Raw genomic sequence first — 10,651 nt, 5'->3', positions numbered from 1 at the left:
TTTCTTTCTTTCTTTCTTTCTTTCTTTCTTTCTTTCTTTCTTCTTTCTTTCTTTCTTTCTTTCTTTCTTTCTTTTTTTTTTTTTGCGGAACTGGGGATTGAACTCAGGCCCTTGCGCTTGCCAGGGAAGTGCTTATGCCACTGAGCCATCTCCCCTGCCCCACATATGCAAATCTTGATTAGGGAACTGACACCTAATTTTTCTGATATAGTATGTTTGTAAACTGAATGGCTATGATTTTGAAAAGAAACAACATGAACAGAGTGTTTGACGTTAATGAGAATTCCTACACCTTATGGAATGACTTTTGAAAGCTATATATTGGATAACCAACTTTACGTCTCAAGTATTAGGCAATAAGAAAACTCTTTGAACATAGGACCCTTGTTATTTAATAAGTGTTTCATCTACAGTTCTCCCTGCCAGACTTCAACTGAATTATGTGAAAGACAAAGGCTGAGAATCTGTCACCAGGTGACATGAATCTCACTTAAGTTCAGGCCTCTTGTTCAGGACAAGCCCATAACTGCCCCGAGCTCGTTTTGTCCAGGTGCTGCCTGGCGTATCTGTGAGGGTGGGTGGAATGTGGATAATGGTTTCTCTTCCTTTTAAATGGGTACATGGGTATTAGGGGGAACCAAATTACACTGGAATTTTGTTACTTCTAGAACTCAGTAGCGTGGTGTTGTTAGACACTTAAAAACTGCCAAAGGGAACAAACATGACTTCTGGATAAACTGATGAATTGTCTTATCTGGTGAACATTAGTTGGTTCACAACCACAGGGCTGACTGTATCTGGTGCTGAGCATGAAGCGGGGGATGCTCAGCCTCTTCCCCACAGCCGCAGTCCCGGGCTGGACAGAAAGGCGGAGCCTGTGTATGCGTTTCCTCCAGTTGCCAGCCCGCCTTGTACGTGAAGGTAAGTAAGGAGACGGGGAAGGGCCAGGTCCCGTCTGGCCCCATCACCCCCTGGTCTGCTGGGCTGGGTTGGCATTGGGGTGCGATGGGGCTTGAACCTCTGCTCCTCCCCTTCTCAGTGGGGTCACTCTATGGAGCCTAATTGCCCCGCCAGGTTCCCTGTAGGTAAAGTGTGCTCGCTGAGAGGCCTTCTTTCACGGGGTCACCCTGCGAACTCAGAGGTTGCCACAGAAAGCCTTATCATTGCGCCTCACAAGTAATAACAAATTCTCAAGATGGCAATGTCGGTGCTTTATTGTGAGAAAGTTTGCTTTACGCCTGTATCCTCCACAAAGGAGAGCTCGAAGGCTTCTCTTATTTGTAACGCCTTTGGTCTCTAAAATATCCCATTAAAACACCAAGTAAGGGCTAAAAAATGGGGAAAGACCTTCGGGCAACCACAGCAGGCGTGTGTGGAGAGGTTCAAAGCCCAGAGTTCACCTGTCCACACCGCTGATCTGTCACCACCAAGGGAGGACAATTATTTCACATTTTAATGAAATAAGCAAATGCCCCTGCTGAAGGGCTAATAGAGAAGAAGAAAGTCATTGCTGATGGGCAATGTGTTTATTTAAGAGATATTGCCAGTTTTTCCTTCCACACAGTCTAAGGCGTTAAGCAGGTTTCTGTGGCTTTATTACACCCAAATGGAAACAGACTGTCCTGGGGTGTTGGCCAACTGTTGGGCTTGCTGTTTTATTTATGACAACCTTTGCTGCGTGCTTGGCTGATGCCAAGTGCACTAGCACTGGAGTCTGATTAACTTGCGCCTACATTATAGAGTGAGTTAGAGTAGTCGGGGCTTTTTGGGTCTTCAGAGACATGTCTTTAAGAAATGAGCACGGCAAGGGTCTGGGTAGAGTAGAGCAAGAAGAAATGAACGCAGTGGCCTGAGTGTTGCAAGCCTGCGATTCTAGGAACTCGTGAACATCAGTGCTTGCCAAGGCTCCGAGCCCCTGCACACATACGGCTTCCGAGGCTAATGCTGGCGTCCTGAGCGTGCTACCACCTGCCGCTCTACCCGCATTTTTCAACATTTTGGCTCAGGTGAGTAACAGCTTGCTGAGGAATCAAGCACAGCAATGGCAAGAGACAAAGCTACTGTTCAAAATTCAGCTCATTTTTCTTTCCCTGGTCTTATTTTAAGTGGTTCTTAAACAACCATACATGTGCACACTGCACTGCTTTCCTCCTCTTACTGCCCAGGTGACAGGATCTGAGTTCTGAGGTGCAGGGTCTGTCCCCGTGACTATAGATTAGCAATCCCCCGTGGTGACTTGTCTCCGTAGATGTGAGAGGGCACCTCTGCAATTCTGTCTGCTCTTGGAATTTGCTGAGCAGGTAGAATGGCTGAGAGAGAAAACACAAACTATGGAAAACTCCCAAAGCATGGAAATGTTACCAAATGCTTTTATACAAATGCTCTACATGTTCTTTCACACACTTCTATTTTATTTTTATTTTTATTTTTGGTAGGGAGGATCAAACTCAGGACCTTGTGCTTGCCAGGCAGGCACGTATGCTGAGGAGCTATCTCCCTGGCCCCATTCATTTTTTTAAACTTTTTTCTTTTTCATGTATTTAGTAAACCTCCCTTCCCACTTAGAAAATCAGACCAGGAGTTCTCTAATTTTAGCATTCAACTTGATCACCAAAGGATTACTAAAACATGGATCATTTTACATGAGTAACACATTTCTGTATGATATTAATGCTACTGGTCTAGAAACCAAGGTTCTAAAACTTCTCAGTTAGGCAATATATAGTTGATCTGCCCTGATAATTTGAGGGAACTACAGAAGATTGGACAAATAGGAAACAGCTTAAATATCTATTACTGGCATGGCAACGATGATGAATTTCTAAAATTTAAACATCAAAGAAAATGGGTTAGAGACTGGGCGTGGTGGCGAATGCTTGGGAGGCTGAAAACAGGAATCACTAGAGTCCGGTCTGTGTAGTGAGATCCTGTGGACCTTGTACTAAACCCGTTCATTTTTAATTCATGCAAAGCAATTAGGTTTCTCTGCTGGACTTCCCTGAGATGACCTTCAAGCAAACATCTTATCTTCCCAGAACCAGCACAAATCCCTCCATACTGCAGCCTCCCCTGAGAGCCACAGAGAGCTTCAACTTGTGCACAGCCCTGGCCTTATGGACTGTTTCTCTCCATCACTAGCAGGCGACCCTTCTCAGGGAAGGGACACTCTTGGCCCAACTTTCTATTTCAGAACATTTTCTTACAGAGAGAGTGAGCACTGAGGCTCAGCCTATTCCTGCTTTATGCCTGGCATGGAGAGGCAGGCTCCCTCTCCTTTTGAGGGGCAGGAAGCATATGCACCTCTGTGTCTGAGTCCTAAGCCAGCTTTGCTTTGGCTATTTTCCTTGCCACAGGGAGGCATCTTTTGGGGTCACTTCCCTCTGCATTCTAGTCAGATCCAATATATTTGTGGGTCTGGGGAAAAGACCTAAGTCAACAGTTCTTGCTGCCTCCTGTTCAACTTCAGTATTCAGGTGTTTTAGAATGTAGCTCATTGTTTTCCATCCACAATGGTAAGAGCTGTGGATGTAGTGTGCAGGGTAAAGGAGCTCTACGCTCACAGCTACTCAGAAACAGGAAGCAGAGGTGCGCCACCCAGAGCCCTGTGTAGAGGGAGGGGAGGGGACATGTGGCAGCAGATACCTTCAGCAGGGTTCTCACAGAGGGAATACACCAGGCAGGGAGAGAGACCGAGGATGGGTTAGTGTGTGCAATTTCTGTGGGCCTTGGATTTCAGTCCTGGGATCCTCAGCTGTACTTGGCTCTTGAGTGTCCAGGCCAGGTGGACATCAGCCCCAAAATGTAAGAGTGATACAGAGGAGAGGGCAAGGAGCCTGGGGGTTGAGCTTGCTGGCTGGCTAGGAAATGCACCCCTCCAGGCAAAATGCTTTCCCTTCTCAGGAATGAGCCAGCACCAGGCAAGGCAGCGCCCTCCATGGCCAGCAGGACCCTGATGTATCAGAGAAAAGAACTGATGAACAGTTTCAAGCCTGCCTGCTCGGGGAGGGACACCTATGCTGGAACTCGCCAGCTGCTGAGAGTGCTGCCCTGAGGTCAGGGGCCTGACAGAGTCACCTTAGACGGAGGAGTAAAAATTAGAGGAGAAGTGAAACAGGAAGGAAAGGAACAATTCAGCTGGAAAAGTGACGGAGAAATGAAAGCAGCAGAATGCACAAGAAATGTCCCGAAGTTATTCGATGAACAAGTGAATGCAAGACTGAATGAACTAGCATATAATAGATTAAATATCAGCCTGCCCGCCTGGCTATCATACTTGTATCTAATCACGCTGCATCAGCCGTATGAACGCAAGGCCCTTGTGTTAGAGCCAAGAGGAGATTTTCAAATGAAAGCTTTAAATGTGTGCAGTAAGAGCCTTGGTGGGCTGTTGACTTCACCTACCACAGGCAGCGGATAGATGGGCGCACGCCCCGGGCCTAGGGGTGAGGCCTCTCAGGAGACCATCCAGTGGTTCTCTTTGGAAGGTGGCTGAATACCCATGCTCACAGAACCGTGCAAACCACTCCTCAGTCAGTGAGAAATAGCTCACTGGTGTAAGCTCGACATTTTCTATTATTCTAGCTGAAAACCTCCGGGAAACACTGCTCAGTGTCTGGATTTCTGCATCCACCAGTGTGTGGACAGGATTCCCCGAGTGAATAAAAATTTCCATTCTCCAAAATATTTGGCTGACTTAAGCAAGGATTTGTCACTGCACTGCCTCACAAATAAACACTTCCAACAAATGGAAGTGTTTGTTTATAAATTATTAAAAATCAGCTTGTCAGAGAAATTCGGGAGCTGAGAGTTGGAGAAGAGCAGCCACACAGATCCTGCCAAGATCAATCAGACGGGAGCAGGACAGTAACAACAGGTCCCCAGGGAAATCAGCTCAGCTACAGCGATGAGATCTGCACGCAGGCTTCCCAGGGTGGTGCGCAGAGCGGGGCCTTCAGATGCGGAGGACCAGGATGGGGACTTCCATTTGCATGTCTCAGAGGTCTGTTTGTCAGTCATGAGAGAATATAAATAATGCCTAGGATGGACAGTCTGTCAGAAACATGCTCCAGGTGCCCCATCTGAGTGCTGAGGGTAGGGCTGCTCCCTTGTCCTGCTCCTGTGAGTTTGACTTGTGTAAGTACCTGACTGCTGCAGAAACGTCTTGTGCTTCATGACCGCTCTCCCTCACATCCGCTCTATCACGTGGGCGGTAGACCGTAGTTGTCCGTGACTCGCTCCAGCCAGTAGGACCGGTGGAGTGTGTGTCAGCTCCAAGCTCAGGGCTCTGCTTGTGTCCACCTTCCTTCTTAGAGCTCTGCTGACCCCACCCAGGCAAGGCTTGCCAGTCTGCCGGGTGGTGAGAGAGACAGGCCTGGCAAGGCCATTCTCCTGGGCAGCACCAGGCATCCTGACCCAGGTGGGTTCCGCAGCCCCACCCCCTGACTGGGGACAACTGAGGAAATCCAGCAGGGGTTGGCTGAGCCTGATACAGAACAGCCACATTAGCTGGTAACCCGAGCAAACATAAATGCTACCAGCCGTTGAGGTTCGGTGGCCGATCAGCACACTGTGCCGCTGTGGAGATCACCATTCTGCCCACCATGCCTTGGCCACCCTGCGTCCTGGAGGCCTCTCCTTTACCCTTTGACTTGATTAAGCTTGTTAATAAGGCTAATCATGATAAATTAACAAGCGGCATTATCAACTACTTTTGACCTGCTGGAAACCCAAGCTAGGGATCTTACATACTTTATTTAATGCATCTTCAAAACCCTAATAATTTGGTCTGAGCGACAAGGAAGGGAACATTTCTGGGTTCTGCAGCTCAGTGACAGCAGCAGCAGCGGGCACCGAGGAGACCCGGGCTGGGGCACAGCCTCATCTCCGGACCTGCAACCCCGGCCCACGAGGGCACAGCTCCCTCTCTACCAGGTACTAGAGATGATCTTTGGCCTCTGCCACACACTCCTGGACACAGAAACCCTGTAGTTTCTTCAAGGAGAAAACCGCACGAATTTGGAGGGGAAAGGAGAACTTCGGAGGGAGGAAAAGGGCTTTCTACCAAGCACAGAAGGAAAGCAGGGCCAAGTAGATAAATCTTCATATTCTCCGCAGCTTAGAAGGAAGCAGTCGCTTGCCTGGCAAGCGCAGGGTCCTGAGTTCAATCCCTGGTTCTGCAAAAAAAAAAAAAAAAGTAGAAGGAAGCAGAGAGAACAAGTGGGCCACAAAACTCTCAAGACAGACTTCACTCCTACTGTGTGGCTCCCCTTCCCCTCAGACTGATCCCCTTGCATGAACTCGGGGCCTAAAAAGAGCATACTGCTCCATTCGGGCCAACAGTGCAGCAAGCTTTCCCATGGTCACTGTCAGCACCGGACACAGCCCGCCAGTGTCTCCCCAAGCCCGTGCCGTTGCTCTGAAGGAGGGTCCCAGCAGGCCAAGGTCCCTTTCCTCAGTCTGACAGGCTGGTTAGTGGGGAAGATGTACAAGGATGGGCAGCCACAGCACGGTGCCGGGAAGCCACAGCAGCCCTGCGTCTTAGCGCCACCACCTCGCCTTGCCCTTTGCTCACACCGCACATTCGCACTTCCGAATCCCCCACCCCCGACCCCCGGCTCCACCTCCACAGTGTGACTTGGGATTCCGCGCAGCTGAACAGAAGGACCAGGCACACAATTCCCCTCAGGAGAAAACCCCAAGGGCCAAGTGGAGCTGCATTCGATGTTAGGGCCAGTGGGAGGACGCTGGACATCAGCAGGACAGAGCCTGGGATCTTGTAAGGCACAGAGGCAGGGACAATAACATAGTGAGGCCAACACCCCAGCACCTGCCACCTGGGTCCATAGACGGGCAGGGGCCTCCCCTTCGCAGGCGTGAGGGTGACAGTCCCGAAACTCTGCCGGTGCGGGTGCCAGGAAACCCAGCTGCTGGGGAACGTCACAGTCCTCATGGGCTTGCAGCTCACTCCCATGAGGAGCCTGAAGGTGGAGTGGCAGCCTGGCCGCTCACACCGTCCCAGTGAATGCCTGGGGCACTGGCTACCATCACTGAACTGAGCCACAGTGTGAGTCTGGAGTCGGAAACCCCGACGTGTGCATATCCCTGGGACCCCGTAGACACAGCAGGGCACTGGCAAGGGGACAGCTGCCCTACAGACCTGACTTGGCCCAGGAAAGTGACAGTGACCTAAGCCTGCCTCTGCCATGTGTCCCAGGGTAAGGGATGAGTGTCACGGTGTGGAGGAGAACACAGGGCACCGATCTGAGAGATCTGGTGTTGCCTGCTGAGACCAGGGTGGGGGCAGCCAGCTGCAAGTGGACTCATGTGGTGTCAGGCCTGAAGCCAGCGGCTGGTGCAGCTCTTGCTGCCCCCTCCCTGGGGGCACCCAGGAACCCACTACTGACAGGTACATGCTGTGCCGCCTGCAGGAGCGAGCTGAGGGGCTCGGGCTGCTCCATGGCTCGGGCCATTTCCTTCCTCTGGGTACACACTGTAGCGAAGGGGTGGCCTTGGTGGGAGAGCAGTCATAGTGCGATTGCCCCCAACTTGGCACAGAGGGGCTCTTGATTATTCCACACACAGGTATGCATTGCTACCTGCAGAGTGGACCCATGGTTCCCGCCTAAACCCACCTACATGGTTCTCACCACTGACCTACCTCCTCTAACCTTGCCTGACCACATCCTGGCATCAGGATGAATGTGAATGTTGCAGAGGGCATTCTGTGGTGCCTGGTCCCTCCAGCTTCTCATGCAGCCTCTAGATCTTTTCACTTCCTGGTCAGAGGACAAGTGCTCCAAGGCCTTTACCAGCACAGAAGCCGCCAGAGCCTGAGGATCCTGCCAATAGTGGAGTGAACATTAACAGGGCTCAAAGAAACTCTGATCGCTCAATAGGGGCTGCCACGCCCCATGTAAGAGCAGCCACACAGTGAGAACCTCATACACACCGCTGCCTTCTGTGCTGCCTGAACTGTTAGAAGTCCCTGCTCTGGCATGGCTATAGACATAGAGGCCTTTCCACTCTCAGTGACGTGCTATGTCCCCAAGTCATTGGGCATAGCTAAAGACCCATAAGAAACTATAATACAGTGCCTCACAGGTAATGAAGCTGACATTACATAACAATCAGGAACCCTAAGTCGCATCTGAAGAGTTCCACCTACTAGGGCCGTCCCATAAAGATAGTAGAGATGGTGGGCCATCTGATCTGTCAGATGCACAGATCTGAATGCAAGGACCACAGTGGAAAGTAAAGGCAGTATGGTATTTCCAGACGAACTAACAAGCTCCCTTATGATCATCATAAGCCGCAGATCCCACACACATTGCTATAGAAACATGCCTGAGGAGGAGCTAAAAGACGATGCTGATAAACAGTTAAGTGCAATGAGAAGGACAGTGCAGACTCTGAATGAGAAATTAAGCAAAGAGATATTTTGAGAAAGAACTAAACAGAAATAATAATGAAATGCTCAGTAAGTCAGAAAAAGATACAGATAAATGACCCAACATAGACAAAAGAAATAAATAAATAACAATGAAAGGAGCATGTAAGATTTTTTGAGCATCGCTAAATAAATGCACACATTTTTTGAACACCTGAAGGTAAAAAGAAAAAAAAGATAATGATACAGAAAATGTATTCAATGAAATAATAATGGCTTACTTCCCTGATCTTGGGGAAATAATGCACATTCATGTGCGGCAGGACCACCGGACTCCAGATAGACGTGACCAGAGAGGACCCACACCATGGCATGCTGGAGTCAAGCTCTTCAAAGTACATGACAGAGAAAAAGCTGTAAAACTTGCAAAAATTCTATGCTGCATTTTAGGGTAACTATTAGATTATCAGATCATTTTTCTTAATAGAAATCCTATAGTGTAGGGCCAGCGAGACAGCTCAGTGGACTAAGCACCTGCTTAGGAAAGCACAGGAACCAGGGTTGGATCCCCAGCACCACATGCTGTGCCAGCCCTGCCCCGGGCACACTGAGCAGGCCACCTAGGCCAGGCCTGGTGGAGCATGCTTGTAATGCCAGTGCTGGGGAGGCTGCAAACAAGAGGATCGCTAAGGGCCCGAGCTGTGTAGAGAGAGCCTGTATCAAGTACACTTACAAGAAGCCCTACTAGGCTGAAGGGAATGGAATCGTGTATTCCAAGTCCAGTTAGAAAGAACTACCAATGAAGATTACTACTCTCAGCACGTCTGTGCTTCAGAAATGAAGGTGGTAGCAAGTTCTTCTAAGATAAGTAGAAGCCGAAGGACTTCGTGACCAGCTGTACAAAGAGGTACAAGGGAGTCCTAAGTCCGAAGTGAAGGAAAGACGATTGTCCTAAGGCAAGAATGTGAAAATAGGAATCCCACCGGAGGAGTAGACACGTGAAAGAGAGATGAAAAAATCCGAATGGTGTCAGTGCAGTTAGCCATCAAACCACAGAGGTGAGGAAATAAAGAAGAATAGCAAGTGCACAAAATAGCTAGGACTGACAGGAACAAATCCTTACTTGTTACTGATAACTTCAAATGTGAATGGACTAATGAGGAGAGACCAGCTGAAATAATAATACACACACACACATGTGCACACACACACACATGTGCACACACACACAAAAATATGCTGCCTATAAAAAACTCACTTCAACAGTAAAGAGACACACAGACTAGAAGTGAAAAGAGAGAAAATGATTTTTAAGTATGAGAAACTTCAAGTTAGCAGGAGTAGATATACTTACATCTGAAACAATAGACTTTAAGATGAGAAATATAAGGAAAGTCATTAAATGTCAACCAAAAACTCAAGTCAACAAGAAATATAATGGTTATAATCCAATGAATCTACTATTGGAGGATACACTTTGACAACATGATTAACTTATCCCACTATCATCAATGGACACATCATTTAGACAAAAAAAAAAAATCAAAGTTAAACTATAGATCAAATGAACTTTTAACAGGCATTAAGAAAACCATTAAACAATCACAGAATATACATTTTCATCAGTAAATGAGTTTTTTCTAGAATAGGCCATATACTAGGGCACAAAGCAAATTTAAGCAAATTTGAAAAATTATATCAGATACTGCACCTTTTCTGATCACAATGGAATGAAACTACTGCTAAACAACAAAAGAAACTGTGGAAATTATGCAAGTATGTGGAAACTTAACCATAGGCTTTTGAACAATTAATAAGTCATCAAAGAAATCAAAAAGGAAGTTCAACAATTTTCTCAAAACAGATGAAAACGAAAACATAAAATAGAAAAACGTATAGTATATAGCAAAAGCAGCACCAGGAGGGCATCTTAGAGCAGTAGATGCCAACATCGACCTAGAAAGGTTTTCGATAAACAATGGCACAATGCATCTCAAGGATGTATCATGGCAATAACAAACTAAACCCCAAATTGGTAGAGGGAAAGAACAAGGATTGGAGCACAAGTCAATAAAATGCAGCCTAAAAAACCTCATAAAAGATCAATGAAGGGCTGGTGAGATGGCTCAGTGGTCTAAAGCACCTACTTAGAACAAGCTAAGCTAAACAAAGCACAGGGACTGCGGTTCAATCCCCCAGCACCACATGCCAGCCCGCCTGCCCCCTGGTGGGCTGAACGGGCCACACAAACACAAAATAAATAAA

This window comes from Octodon degus, unplaced genomic scaffold, assembly GCF_000260255.1.
Source record: "Octodon degus isolate 3935 unplaced genomic scaffold, OctDeg1.0 scaffold00210, whole genome shotgun sequence".
Lineage (NCBI taxonomy): Eukaryota > Metazoa > Chordata > Mammalia > Rodentia > Octodontidae > Octodon > Octodon degus.
Note: the sequence above shows the minus strand (reverse complement) of the source record.